This window comes from Ranitomeya variabilis, chromosome 3, assembly GCF_051348905.1.
Source record: "Ranitomeya variabilis isolate aRanVar5 chromosome 3, aRanVar5.hap1, whole genome shotgun sequence".
NCBI lineage: Eukaryota > Metazoa > Chordata > Amphibia > Anura > Dendrobatidae > Ranitomeya > Ranitomeya variabilis.
Window position 1 is genome coordinate 464,351,473 of NC_135234.1, and position 14,167 is coordinate 464,365,639.

General features: G+C 41.1%; 1 protein-coding gene across 2 annotated transcripts in view; it reads right to left on the reverse strand.

Moving 5' to 3' along the window:
- RNF149 (ring finger protein 149) overlaps positions 1 to 14,167 on the reverse strand; it is a 75,964-nt gene that overhangs the window by 39,069 nt on the left and 22,728 nt on the right. The window lies entirely within an intron of this gene.

Consider the following 14,167-nt stretch of genomic DNA (forward strand, 5'->3'; position numbering starts at 1 on the left):
ATGAGAGGCTTCCCTGATCTAACAAACAATGGGACGTCTGTAGAATTGGCATCTGCATATAATTCTGTGGGGATGGCGAACAGAAACTGCAACCTAAAGGCAAGAACAATGCACATATACATGAATAATGCAACAATGAGATACATAATTCTACTCTACTGCCACACATTATATCATAAGCAAGTCTTATGGAAAAGCAGCATAAGCCACGGTCACACTGGATCTTGTGATAGTAACAGGATGAAGATTGTCTCTTAAAAAGGAAAATGGCTGTAAAAATAAAACTACTCAAAAAGCAGCAGTATTTCATTCTCCACACCGAAGATCACAGAACTTGGGTAACAAAAATCTTTGTTTAAAACCGCCATTACACTTTAAAGAATGAGTTTGCCCCAAATTTTTATTTATTTATTTTTTTAAAAGGAAATAAATGTGTTGTATATCTCAAATGGTATTTTTGATATTACAATGTTTTTGGTTTTTTTTACAAATAAGAAATAGATTATCCTCATACTAGTATTTTTATAGCAAACAGAAAAAAAGGAACATTTTCCATTAGCATGCTGGAACCGATTGACATTCAATTTTGGTCTGTGTTTTCGTTTTTTGCCATCCACGTATCATACAATTCTCTTCCTAAGCTAGTAACCAGGCAGTGAAAAATTGCCAGCATACAAATGCAAAACAGATGGCATCCGTGAGCTGTTTTTTTTTTTTTATTCACTTCAATGAGTATAATGAGTATGTGCTCTATCCACAAAAAAAGGATATCACAAATAATGGGCATGTTAATCAACAATAATAAAAAAAAAAACCCTCACTCACTGCAAACAGACTTTGTATAGTGACTGGAGTGTTACAGGTTTTATTTGTTTTACTCACCTATATCGCGCCATTAACTCCGCAGCTCTTTACAGATATTAATTATCATCGCTGTCCCCATTGCGGCTCACAATCTAAATCCCCTATCAGTATGTCTTTGGAGTGTGGGAGGAAACCGGAGAACCCGGAGGAAACCCACGCAAACACGGAGAGAACATACAAACTCCTTGCAGATGTTGTCCTTGGTGAGATTTGATCCTAGCACACCAGTGCTGCAAGGCTGCAGTGCTAACCACTGAGCCACCGTGCTGCCTACTGCTAATTCTACAATAATGAAGGGGGCTGCATGCTTCTGTAATTGGTGGGGCCCCCACTATTTATAATAGAAGAGATCATTTTAAAAAAAAGAAAATAATAAAGAATATCCTGAAACCAGATGGGCAGGTGCAAGAAATCTGAGAGCTTGCTGGAGCAATTCCAGTCCATCTTTGTTGGTAAAACTAGGTCATGAAATCCCTTGGGGTATAATTTCCTATGATTATGCCCTGGCACTTTCATGACATAAACACTATTAATAATGTCCCCAGTGTACCTGGGGTGAAGATACACAATAGGAATTTACACTGCTGACCTTCACGAGCACATTCATGTACAAATCAGATGTGATCTAGGAGATACAATTTCACACTACCCAATACTGCCAATGTGACATTATGGGGCACATCCACAGGACAATAATCGGGAACGAGCTTCCCGCTTTTTGGCTTGGCTAAGCAAGCTACCTATCATACAGCTAGTGAGGAAACCACACAGTAAAAATTATTTTTTAAGCTTGCATAAAAATTTAATGTTCTCGGCAGCACATTATCCAGCAAGGGATGTTGAGAATATTAATATATTCTAGGTGCTTAGAACAGATCGTGTTAATCTAAAAAAAAATTAATTCAGAATGATTATTCTATGGATACATAAGTGCAGTTGGCCAGTCTAATCAGGCCATTAAAGGACTGCTGATCTGCTTATATGGCGCCAATCATGGGGTGATAAAAGGCGGTGATCGACTTGTGACACTTGATGGTGTCACAGTTGGTAAATCACAGCTGAGGCCAGTATTTGGCTGCAATGACCACAAGCAAGTAGTTGGCATGTCATCTCAGCATGTCAACTAGTAAACATGCACAGGACCCCTCAAGGTGAGGACTGAGGCAGCGGGGATTAACTGGGGAGCACAAGTTATCTAAATAACCAAACTATCGAAATAATCCCGGTGCCTTGAATTTGTGTAATGGGTAAACTAGATGTGCGAGTTTAGCCATCATCCCCTACTCCTAGTTATATATATAGCGATGGTGTGCACGCTCAGCCTCAACACAACTCCATAAACGGACACTGGTAGGGAAGGGAGGACCTCTACCAAACACCTCGGAAGGCAGATAAGTGTGAATTGATGGAAAAGAACATAGACACCTGAAAAGTAGAAGAGTTAACAATAGCTCTATGCATTAACTAATTGGCATCTCTCTATATAAGAGGGCTTTACACGTCCAGCTTTCACTTCGGTTGGGTCTTTGCCCCGTGACATCATAAACCTCCCAGTAAGTATAATCCTCCTTTGTTTACATGTGTGATCTCAAGCCGGATAATTGTGCTCATAATAAAGGAACATTACTGGAGAACCACAATTTGTTCTCCCAGGTTGATAAAACACATTAAGGCTCTATCTTTCCTTTCCATTCTTCTTGCTTTTAATGAGATATCAGAAGCACAATTAAAGCAAATCTTTAATTAAAGAGAACTCATGTTCTTGGGTAGCTTCTTTTGCTTTTCTACATAGATCATTGTGACCATGTAGACAAAAAAAAAAATAAATAAATAAAAAAGGAGGCCCTCCAGAACATTTGTTTACCCACAAGAGGGCAATTTCTCTCAGACAGGGTAAGAAGCTTGGATCCACTAATGGTCAAAATTAAAGTAAACCTTCTTTGCCCCACTTTCTGCCAAGTTTTTAAGGTCCGAAAAGAATTGAAGAACAAAACTGGGAGATCTCCAAAGAATCTTCATGAGTATCTGACATCTGAAGCTCAGGGTGCTCAGATCAAGAATGGCTAATAAATTCCGTATTGCTGCAAATACCTACACAGTGTTTTCCCTGGAAAACAGGCGCAAAACACTTTGCGACATGGCTATGCCCACCAATCAGATTCAGGAAAAATGGTGCCACTTCTTATGCCAGAAATGCTACCCAGGTCCCTGAGAAGATGCGGCAAATTCATTAAGTGGTGTGCGCAAAGCAAGTCTTAATCACTCAGCCTATAGTCATCTCTCACATCATCCCTCATTCTCAAATGTCTATATCTTGGACACATACAAAAAGAACAATACCGGTGGAGTAGGCGGTGAAAACCCACATAGGCATAACTGAATAAATAACTTAGCCGCAAATTAAACCAATAAAAAATAATTAAAATTGATCATAAAAGTAAGTTAAAAGATAATAGCAAACACTAGATCATCTATTATTTTACTTACAGATACTGGCATTTTAAGATTTTGCTGTTGCAGCAGTTTTTGCAACAGTGAAGGCAAGAAACTGAAAAAGGATTTACTGTCATTTTGTCAGCATCTTTAATCAACTTGACAACTTGCCATTAGATTCTTTGAATCTAATAATTTAAATGTCAGCCGACATGACTACAGTCATGGCCAAAAGTTTTGCGACTGATAACATTTAGTTTTCACAAAGTTTTCAGCTAAGTGTTGTTCTGAAGTCACTAATATACCATTCAAGCACACATCTTGTTCTGTGGCCTCATGTGGCTTAAATATAGCAGACGTGCCTGAATCACACTCTAGTGTCACATGCTCAGTAGCGATTGAGTCCCTGCGGTCACCGCGCCCCCAATTTGTAGTGATAGTGACCGGGGGGACTGGGCTAATTCCTGCCTGATGGCAACACATTGTTGCCGAATCAGTGCCTGGAGAATACCACAATTTCTGTATTTTTGTTCGTCCACCCACTTTTTGGAGTATCGATCACAGGTTCTCAGTGGGATTGAGATCTGGGGAGTTTCCGGGCCGTGGACCCAAAATATAAATGTTTTGGTGCCATGCCACATTTACGCCATGTGACATGGTGCTCGATCGTGCTCGGATAAACATTATTCGTCGCCAAACTGCTCCTAGATTGTTGAGAGAAGTTGCTCCCGGAGAATGATTAGATACCATTATTTATTCATGGCAGTGTAATTAGACAAAAATTGTGAGTGGACCACTTCCTAGGATGAAAATCAACCCCACACATGACTAGGATGAAAATCAACCCCACACATGACTAGGATGAAAATCAACCCCACACATGACTAGGATGAAAATCAACCCCACACATGACTAGGATGAAAATCAACCCCACACATGACTAGGATGAAAATCAACCCCACACATGACTAGGATGAAAATCAACCCCACACATGACTAGGATGAAAATCAACCCTGTAATATTAAACTCCACCTCCTGTTATTTCTCACAGACATATGGACCTTACCAGCAATAAACTGACAGACTGTTTGCATAGAAGGACTATGTGACTAAGCCTGCCCTGGGTAAAGGTTAGCCTGCACGGGGGAGAGGGGAATGGACAAAAACATTAGATAGATTTGAAATCCGACTTTCCATCTTCCACTCCTCCAAGGTCTGCCACCAGGGCGAGTTGGGAGGCCCGCATACGCAATAGATCGTCACCCAGTCCCTCCACAACTGGTGAGCTTAGCCACCAATATTCTAGTATGTAGGACAAGAATTTAAAAAATGAAGTCATGTGTCTATGCGTTCTGCAGACAGTCAGACAGGTGGGTCTCTGCGGCTACACCCCGCCCATTGACAGTGACTGACAGGTCTGTCTATACACCCAAGTAGACAGACCTGTCAGTTCAGATCAGCGAGGGGGGAGAAGCTGCCGAGAACGCGCCTGTCCGATTAGTTTGCCGAGTGGCTTGGTCCCCAGCTATTAAACTGCAGTTCTGCAATATGACAGCACTTGAAGATAATAGGTTCCTAGTCGTTTCACGTTTGAGTATTCTCAAATCTTTGGCAGTTAATTTGATTTTTTTCACGTACAGTATATTACCGTATGTATATACAGTGTCTATTCAAATTTTTATTATTAGAAGTGGACAGGTAAACAAGGCCTGGTTGAGTGGCCACAACAAGTCACCAGACCTTACCCAGATGAAGGTTATCGAAGATTATATATATTCAAGAAAACCATGTACAGTTTATATAATGATTATAATTCAGCTATTATTCAAACTGTATTCCAACGTCTGTACCAAGCGGTGTGTGTGTGTGTGTGTGTGTGTGTGTGTGTGTGTGTGTGTGTGTGTGTGTGTGTGTGTATGTGTATATATATATATATATATATATATATATATATATATATATATATATATATATATATATATATATATATATATATATATATATATATATATAACACAGTATACGATAAAATGTGGTTTGTGGAATATTTTCCATATCACTTTCAATAGATATTGTTTAAAACAGAGACGTATAGAACTTCATGTCATACTTTTATTATAATCAATGCTCCACTGAAGCCCTGCTGTTAGTGTTGGTATCAACAGCTCCTCTTTAGACTCAAAACTAACATGGGAGAATGCTATTTTCCCCTCCCAGTGTTGGCAATTGTCCAGTGATGTGTGAAAATGGGGCTGGATGACTAGTTCATTTCAAAGGTTAAGTCAGCCCCCTTATTGATCACGAACGGACATTACATCATAAGTTCTTTTTGTGGAGCTGGATATTCTCTTTTCAACAGAAACCTGTCATCTGCAGAAATGCTATTTACTTACACATGTAGGTATAAACAGCAGGTAAAAAACATTTACCGTATATACTCGAGTATAAGTCAACCTGAGTATAAGCCGAGGCACCTAATTTTGCCACGGAAAACTGGGTAAGCTTATTAACTCGAGTATAAGCCAGGTCTGCATTGTCCCCTCATCCCTGTCCTGGTATGCATGGCTCCCCTGTCCTGGTATGCATGGCTCCCCCCGTCCTGTCCTGGTATGCATGGCTCCTTATCCCCTATTCTTGTATGAATGGTTACTACAAAAAAAACAAAACATCCTACTCACCTTCCACGCGCCCTCGCAGCATCTTGTTGGTCCCAGCGTCGGCAGCTCTTTCTGTGCCGAGCGATCACGTGGCCCCGCTCATTAAGGTAATGAATATTCCCTCCATTCCTAAGGGAGTGGAGAGGGGTGCATATTCATTACCTTAATGAGCGGGGCCACGTGGTCGCTCAGGAAGAGCTGCCGGGACCAACGAGATGCGGCGAGGGCACGCAGGAGAGCGAGTAGGATGTCTTCTGGTAGCCGGCGGTTGAGGGTGTCACTGTGCGCGCTATAAGAGAAATTCATATTAATTTTTCTTTAGCAGCAACACAGGTTTTAGCCACAGCTGTCGGCTCCTGCCTCTGTCACCTGCCGCTCCCCCTCCCCCGCCGGCTTTCTGGGACAACTGACTCGTGTATAAGCCAAGGGGGGCGCTTTAAGCACAAAAAAATGTGCTGAAAACTCGGCTTATACACAAGTATATACGGTAAATTGTGTCTGACCTGCTGACTGAAGAATATACAGGGAAAAATTTAAGTTTTATTCTTCCTGCAGCTGCTTGTTTACAGTCATCGGGGTGGTGTAGAGTGTGGTTACAGTCACCACTCACTATATTATGAAGACATTGTTGGCACTCCTCTGCACACTGATTGACAGCCTGCTCTGCAGCATATGTGTGCAGCAGGTGTTAGCCAAGCAGACTGTGGGGGTTACTGTGTAGAAGAGGAGTGATTACAGCTCTTAATAGCCTGGGAAGCTCCATGGGTGTTACCCCCTTCCCAGGCTATAATCATCAGCCCCCAGCTGTCTGCTTTCCCTCTGCTAGTTAATAAAATTTCAGGGGATCCCATGTTTTTTTTTTGTTTTTTTTCGGAAAATAATTTATTTAGAAATAAATACATGTATATAAGAATATTTCCTTGGAAAACTATGTTTAAATGACAGAATTGCTCTACATAAAAGCTCATGTTAAAATCGAATTACATATGGATTACAATCATATGTCATTTGGATGTCAATCGGGTGCTAGGTTATAAAAATCAGACTGTACTCGCATGAAAATCACATGACACATCCTACTTTTCAGGAAAAATATCAGACCGATTTTTTCTTTTACGGTGATGGGTATGCGCCCTAAGTCTAATAATAAACAGAAAAGTTAAGATGGTAGTGGAACTGCATGCATAGAGAAAAAGAACTGAGCACAATAGTGGAAAAGAAAGGCATGTCAGCACAGTGCTGAAGAGGCAACCTGCACAGTATCAGCTCTGCCCACTCAGAATATACACAAGGACATGATGGGGCCCATGTGCCAAGCACAAGGTTAGGCCATTCTTTCAATTAACACTGATCCATCTGTTCAAGATCTGACATCTACCGCTGCCAAAATAGGACTTCTTGTTATTTAATTCACACAATATTAAAAGATTCTCTATATTTTGTTAATGTTTGGCTGCCAAACATGCCCCTGGTACTGCTCCTCTAAGATGTAAGTAAGTGAAAGATAAGGTGTCAATATACAGTCCAATGTTTCAGCCTAGACAAAGCATTACTGTATTTCATTTTAAGTACAATTTTAAGAACTAAAAAAGTATGTTTGGAGCCAGCACTGTACCAACTGTGGTGCCCGAGTTGGACCATGGCTATATATGATGGCCTTAATCTCTGTTTGTCTTCTACGAAGGCTACATACACATGACTGTTCAGTTAGGCTAAACAGGATTTAAAAAGATCATAAAGATGGGATCAAATCCTAAGGGTACCGTCTCACAGCGACACTTTGATCGCTACGACGGCACGATCCGTGATGTTCCAGCGATATCCATACGATATCGCTGTGTCTGACACGAAGCAGCGATCAGGGACCCCGCTGAGAATCGTATGTCGTAGCAGATCGTTTGGAACTTTATTTCGTCGCTGGATCTCCCGCTGTCATCGCTGGATCGGTGTGTGTGACACCGATCCAGCAATGCGTTCGCTTGTAACCAGGGTAAACATCGGGTTACTAAGCGCAGGGCCGCGCTTAGTAACCCGATGTTTACCCTGGTTACCATCGTAAATGTAAAAAAAAAAAAAAAAAACAGTACATACTCACATTCCGGTGTCCGTCAGGTCCCTCGCCGTCTGCTTCCCGCACTGACTGAGTGCCGGCCAGAAAGCAGGGCACAGCGGTGACGTCACCGCTGTGCTCTGCTTTTACTTTACGGCCGGCACTCAGAGTCAGTGCGGGAAGCAGACGGCGAGGGACCTGACGGACACCGGAATGTGAGTATGTACTGTTTGTTTTTTTTACATTTACGATGGTAACCAGGGTAAACATCGGGTTACTAAGCGCGGCCCTGCGCTTAGTAACCCGATGTTTACCCTGGTTACCCGGGGACTTCGGCATCGTTGGTCGCTGGAGAGCTGTCTGTGTGACAGCTCCCCAGCGACCACACAACGACTTACCAACGATCACGGCCAGGTCGTATCGCTGGTCGTGATCGTTGGTAAATCGTTTAGTGTAACGGTACCTTAAGGCCACGTTCAAATGTTCGGTATTTAGTCAGTTTTTTACATCAGTATTTGTAACCCAAAACCAGGCTTGGCTCAAAATTGAAGAAGTGGTGACATGTTTCTATTATCCTCTTCCTCTCCTGATTTTGGCTTACAAATACTGGTATGAAATACTGACCAAATACTGAATGTGGCCTATCGCAGCATCTTACAGTTCCAGCAAAGTGAACTGGATTTTCAGAAAGCTCATGTTCACTGTGATTTTGTTTTTTGTTAACACAGCATAAGCCGACCTGTGGTTCCAAATCCGCTACATGTCAATTTCTCTGTGCTATAAATGTGATTTATTTCTACATTTTCTCCATAGACTTGAATGAGATGAGGAAAATCTACAGGCTAAAAATACACATGTAATCCATACATGACTCAAAGTTTTACCAAAGCTAGCAACACAAAGTATCCAAAACAAAGCAGCTTTATTCAAAACCCTGATAAACCAAGGAGACAAAAACCACAGCAGAAAAAAGGTTAGAAAGTCATGTAACAAACCCACTAAAAAACAAAAAAATATGCAAAAAACATAATCGATATAATAAGTGGAGAGAAAATTGCTCCATGTCCCATCAGGATTTCATCAAAGTTTGATCCGTGTGTCAGTTTTTAGGATTTCAACAGTTGTTTTAGGATGTTAGAAAAAAAAAATGTTCTTTCATGGACCCACAGACTCGCATTGGCTAGTTTGATCCGAGACTCTGAGGAAAGTCGGACATATCGCCATGATTTTGTGCAGATCCCTCAGTCTTCGAAAATACACAGATATGTAAACAGCCCCATAGATTATTAGATGTTTGAGTGCTACCCATGAAAAACATGGATATAACTCGAGGTACGAGGAAAACTGATGTCTGAATGAGCCCCAACAGTTTAGCTTTGCTGCTCCTGAAATCTCCAGGTAGACTGCAATGGATCACTTATATCCTAATGCGGTGTCGTCAGGCATCTGACGGTTACAAATCTCTAGTTTAAACATAGTCATGTTCCTTGTCCAAATAAAGCAGCACTCCAGCGTTTAATTGCATGGTTGGAGTGGTGCTCCGCATCTAAATTCCCTGCGCCTAGTCTTATACTCACCAGCTGCCATCTTCCCTTTTTACCAGTGCACCTCTGGTTGGTCTACAGAAATTGGTGACCTGCTGGATCGCTCCAGTGTTTGCTGGGTGAGACTACTTAATGTAAGTCTATGAGGCCAGAGCAAGGCTCCCATAGACTTACATTGAGAGCTTGTGACCGTAATGGTCACTCTGACTTCCGGTCAGTTAGCAGTTGTGGTCACAAGTTGCAGGAAGATCTGAAGATGGCGGTTGGTGAGTATAATACAAGTGTCAGGGACCTTACATTAGTGGCACCACTCCAGTGCTGGAATAAAACACGCTGAAGGGGTGCTTTAAAGCAAACATTGATGTATGAGTTGTGAAACGTATAGATTTCCAGAATGCCATTTCCTTAGGAAGTCACATTCTTCCTCAATCTTGGGCACATACTGCTAAGGCAATTCCAGCATCAATTGATGCAATTTTGCTACATTACAGTACCTCAATCATCAGAAATAACAGATAATAACATTGTCACCACATTTGGTGCTAAATCTGCCTGGAACAGATTGTTCTAAAATTCTCTTAGAACAAAAGTCTTTGTGTAACATTTACGAGCCGAGCCCGCAGATAAGCTTTCTTCATATGACTACCCTCTCTTAATTGGCACACCATCAAACAAAAGAGCCGCCTTCAACGAAGCTCAACATTTGTTTATTTGTGCACCGATTCTCACAATGTGTAACATGCTGATGGATACGAGATCTCATATTCAATCCTCCTGGTCTCAAATTATAAATGAAGATCACAGAGAATTAAAAAAAAAAATAAAATGGTCATGAAAGACTACCATTGATACAACACTTTGCCTGCTCATGAAAAAAACTGAGCTACTCCAGACGTAACTGGATACGTCTGAATATTATACAGAAAAAGGACAAAGAAAAAAAAAAAAAAAACACAGAACACCTGAATCCTAGTTACATCAGCTTCTTCTCATTTATTTTTTTTTTACTGAAAAAGGCAGATTTAATGTTTTTATACATTGACACTTAAGGCCCCGATTCATCAAGACCAGTCATTTTCTTGCAACTCTTGATGAAAGGGCATTTTGGAGTCAGATACTCCGGATTCACTAAGAGGTGCAAGCCTCTTAAAGCGCCACTCCAGCGTTTTTTGCTTTTTTTATTTCAGCACTGGAGTGGTGCCACTAATCTAGTTGGTGTGTGGTCAGTCATTGGATTCAGATCATTTCATACACTGTAAGCAAGGGCTGAATACGGGGAGGGCGAGTAAAGCAGGCTTAAAAATCTAATTGTGATTGTTTACAAATCATCATTCTCAGCAGCACATCGTCCTGTTTAAATAGGACATGTGCTGCCGAGATTATCGACAGCCTACCTGCACGGAACAATCTAATAGCAATCATTCTGGAAAGCATGGTCGGCAATTGGCGAACACGTGTTATTCGTTTTCAGCGGCAGGCAGTACAATGTGAATGAGCTCTTAATTATGTGATCTACCACAGAGCCTGGGACAGGCACATGGGAACAACGCTGCTAAAAAAAAAAAAAAAATGTATTGGAATTTTTTGTGCCCTATCATTCTAACAGCAGCCACAGTTACTGATTGCTGGGGCGAATCCAATCAACCAAACCCACAGTAAAGAAGTGTCTCACTTTGGTGTTGAAGCCAGCAAGAAACATCTTCGTGGCTATGGTCTACCAGAACACTGCGATCTGTCATACTGCCACTAATGCATTAAAGAAAGGCAGGAAAGGCACACTTTCCTATTTACGGTACGTGTAAGTTAATACAATTTCAACCACTTAGTTCTATAAAACTGCGGAGAGAACAGAGAAAATATTAGGATCATCATTCTATGAAGAACTTTTCCTTAGCCATCCAGCAGGGTGACCTTACTTAGAGGCCATTAATGTTTAGATTTTATGACTAAGTGCATCGATTAGGAGACCAATCTTGACCAAGGCTATTTACACACTGATTTTAACCACATAGAAGTCGGCAATCAATCAGTAGATGAAAATAACCCTGATGATTTCTGCAGGTCTTGAAAATTTTAGTAGCCTTGAGAGCAAAGCTACATTCAGGAATACAGTAAGTGAAATAAAATAAATGTCAAAGTATATTCTAGTCACTTTAACAAAACAGAAATCACACTGAAGTATAAAAACAAGCAGAAACTTCGGTTGTTCTAAGTGAATTAAGAATGGTTGGCTCTTCAGGACCTTTAATTAGCCTTAGTATATAACAGCTGCATAAAACAAGGTGTCTGGGACGTTACTATTGATGGCCTATCATTAGAACAGGTCATCAATGTCTGATCGGTGGGGCGACATCTGGTACCCCTGCCAATCAGCTGTTTCTGGTGCCAACTGAAAGTGCCGAGTTGCAGAGCTTCACAGCACCATTATTGGAATAGTGCCTGCGGCAGGGTGCAGCAGATTTACCCCCTATTGATTCGAATAGGGGCAGATATGCAGTACCCAACTGCTGCCACTATTCAGTTGATGGAGCTGTTCAGCTCTTTAATGGAGCACTTCCGACAGTCACTGGCACTGAAGCAGCCGATTAGTGGGGATACCAGGTGTCACACCCCCACCGATCAGACATTGATGACCTATCCTAACAATAAGCCATCAGTATTAATGGCATGGACAAACCCTTTAAGCAGGCCATATTTTAGATAGGTGTTTGACAAACACTTGCTCGGCCATCAGTTATTGCACTAGAATTGCCAATGCACACGCATATTTGGCTCTGCTGAGTTTGTATGTGTTCACGACGGGCAGAGAGGAGTACGGATGGCCATCTAGTGACAGCTTATTGTATCCAAGAACAGAAAGTTATGGCATGGAGAAATCCTTCCTGGGAATGTCAGGATACCACCATACACATTGAAATTGTCAGACAATATTATTGTGTATGGCCACTTTTATGCTGCATTTAGGTGGGCAGATAATTACAATTGGGTAATCAGTTTTCCTAGGCTATCTAAACAGACCTGCTAATACCTGACTAACAAGCAAAACACTTGGTTGTTGAGTGCGATGATTTTTAAGCCAGTTTAATAGTGTTTGTTATCGGTAGTGTATCATCCTTTACAAACTGCCGATAATATGATATTCCATGTGCAATTGTCAAGTTAGAACCTTCAAACAAAAAAACGAAAACTAAAATGCCCAAAGTAAAAAGCCATTTTAATGTTGTTTTGTATATTATCTTATGGGGGATCTGTCAGGTCCCTCATGCATACCTGCCTATATTTTAAAGAGGAAGATGTTTTGGGGGTCTTTTTTCCCTGTGGCTTTGCACAAGTATCTTTTTTTTGTTATTATTCTACATATAAGATAGCGGTCAGAATAGTTAGGCCACATCTAGCAAGTCATTTTGACATCACGTTTATCATTTAATGTTCGTTGAGCACCTGGAAGCCATTTGAGAAAGACGCCGTGTGGACATTACCTGGTGGAGTAGATCAGGGCACTGGGAAAATTGATGGAAGACCATTGTTTCACACTACACTATTGATGGACAGTGTAAAATTGAAAGGACATTTCTGAATAATGAGACTCTGAAGAAAGTTCTTGGAGACAAAGGCTGATCCCAGCATATAAATATTTTATCAGCAGCGCCTGAGGTCGAGTTCACCACAAGTGCTCAGGTAAATGTATCCGTGTCACCTGTACAGAAAAGTGAAGCTGAAACTGCTCAGATACCGTCCTGCTATTCAAAGCTGAAATCTAATAACGTACAGAAGCACTCGAGACCGTCCAAAACGAGGTTCATCATCATCCCAGGCATCACATAAGAAGAATCAATACATCCAACCATGAAAATAACTACCGTCTGCTCCTTCATGACACAACTGTGGTCATAAAGCTAAGCTTATTCGGTGCCAACACAGGAAACAGCCTCCTCATGCCTAGGGATGTGGACACAAGTCTAAACCGTCATTTCAGCACAAATAACTGGTGTATACAAAGTAAGTTACTAAAAATCTCACAAAAACGGCCTAAAACTGACTTACGAGGGATATTTTCAGTTGTTTTCCTGGAAGTACCAGGATGTGGAGAGAGGCACGTTTCCCCTCAGCCAAAAATACAGACATTATGAGGGAATGGCCTTGTCTGGTGCAAACACGATTGACGCTTTAGTTTAGTACCTCACGAGGTAGAGCTAAGGCTAGGTTCACATTTGTACAATGCTTTCCCTGGACACAAAAAACAGGCACAAAATGGTCAAAATAATGTCCTTTTCTGTACGTTGTGTCAGGTTTACATCAGATTTTTTAGGATATACAAAAACATAGCCGATCGTGTTTTTTGGTCCATATATGAAAGACATACCGTATATGGATTTTTCTTAATTATTCTCAATGACAGACATTCATAACTAATGCGGTACGTTTCAATACACCTAAAACATACCCGTTTTCCGGTTTGTACCAATAAAAGCTAGTTAAAGAGGTTCTCCAAGAATAGAAATTAAAAATAACTAACAGGAAATTACATTATAAATACATTTCTAAATACACTTAATTAGTAAATCACATTTACCAGAGCATCGCGGGTGCTCGAGTGACATGATCGAGCCTCTGCGGC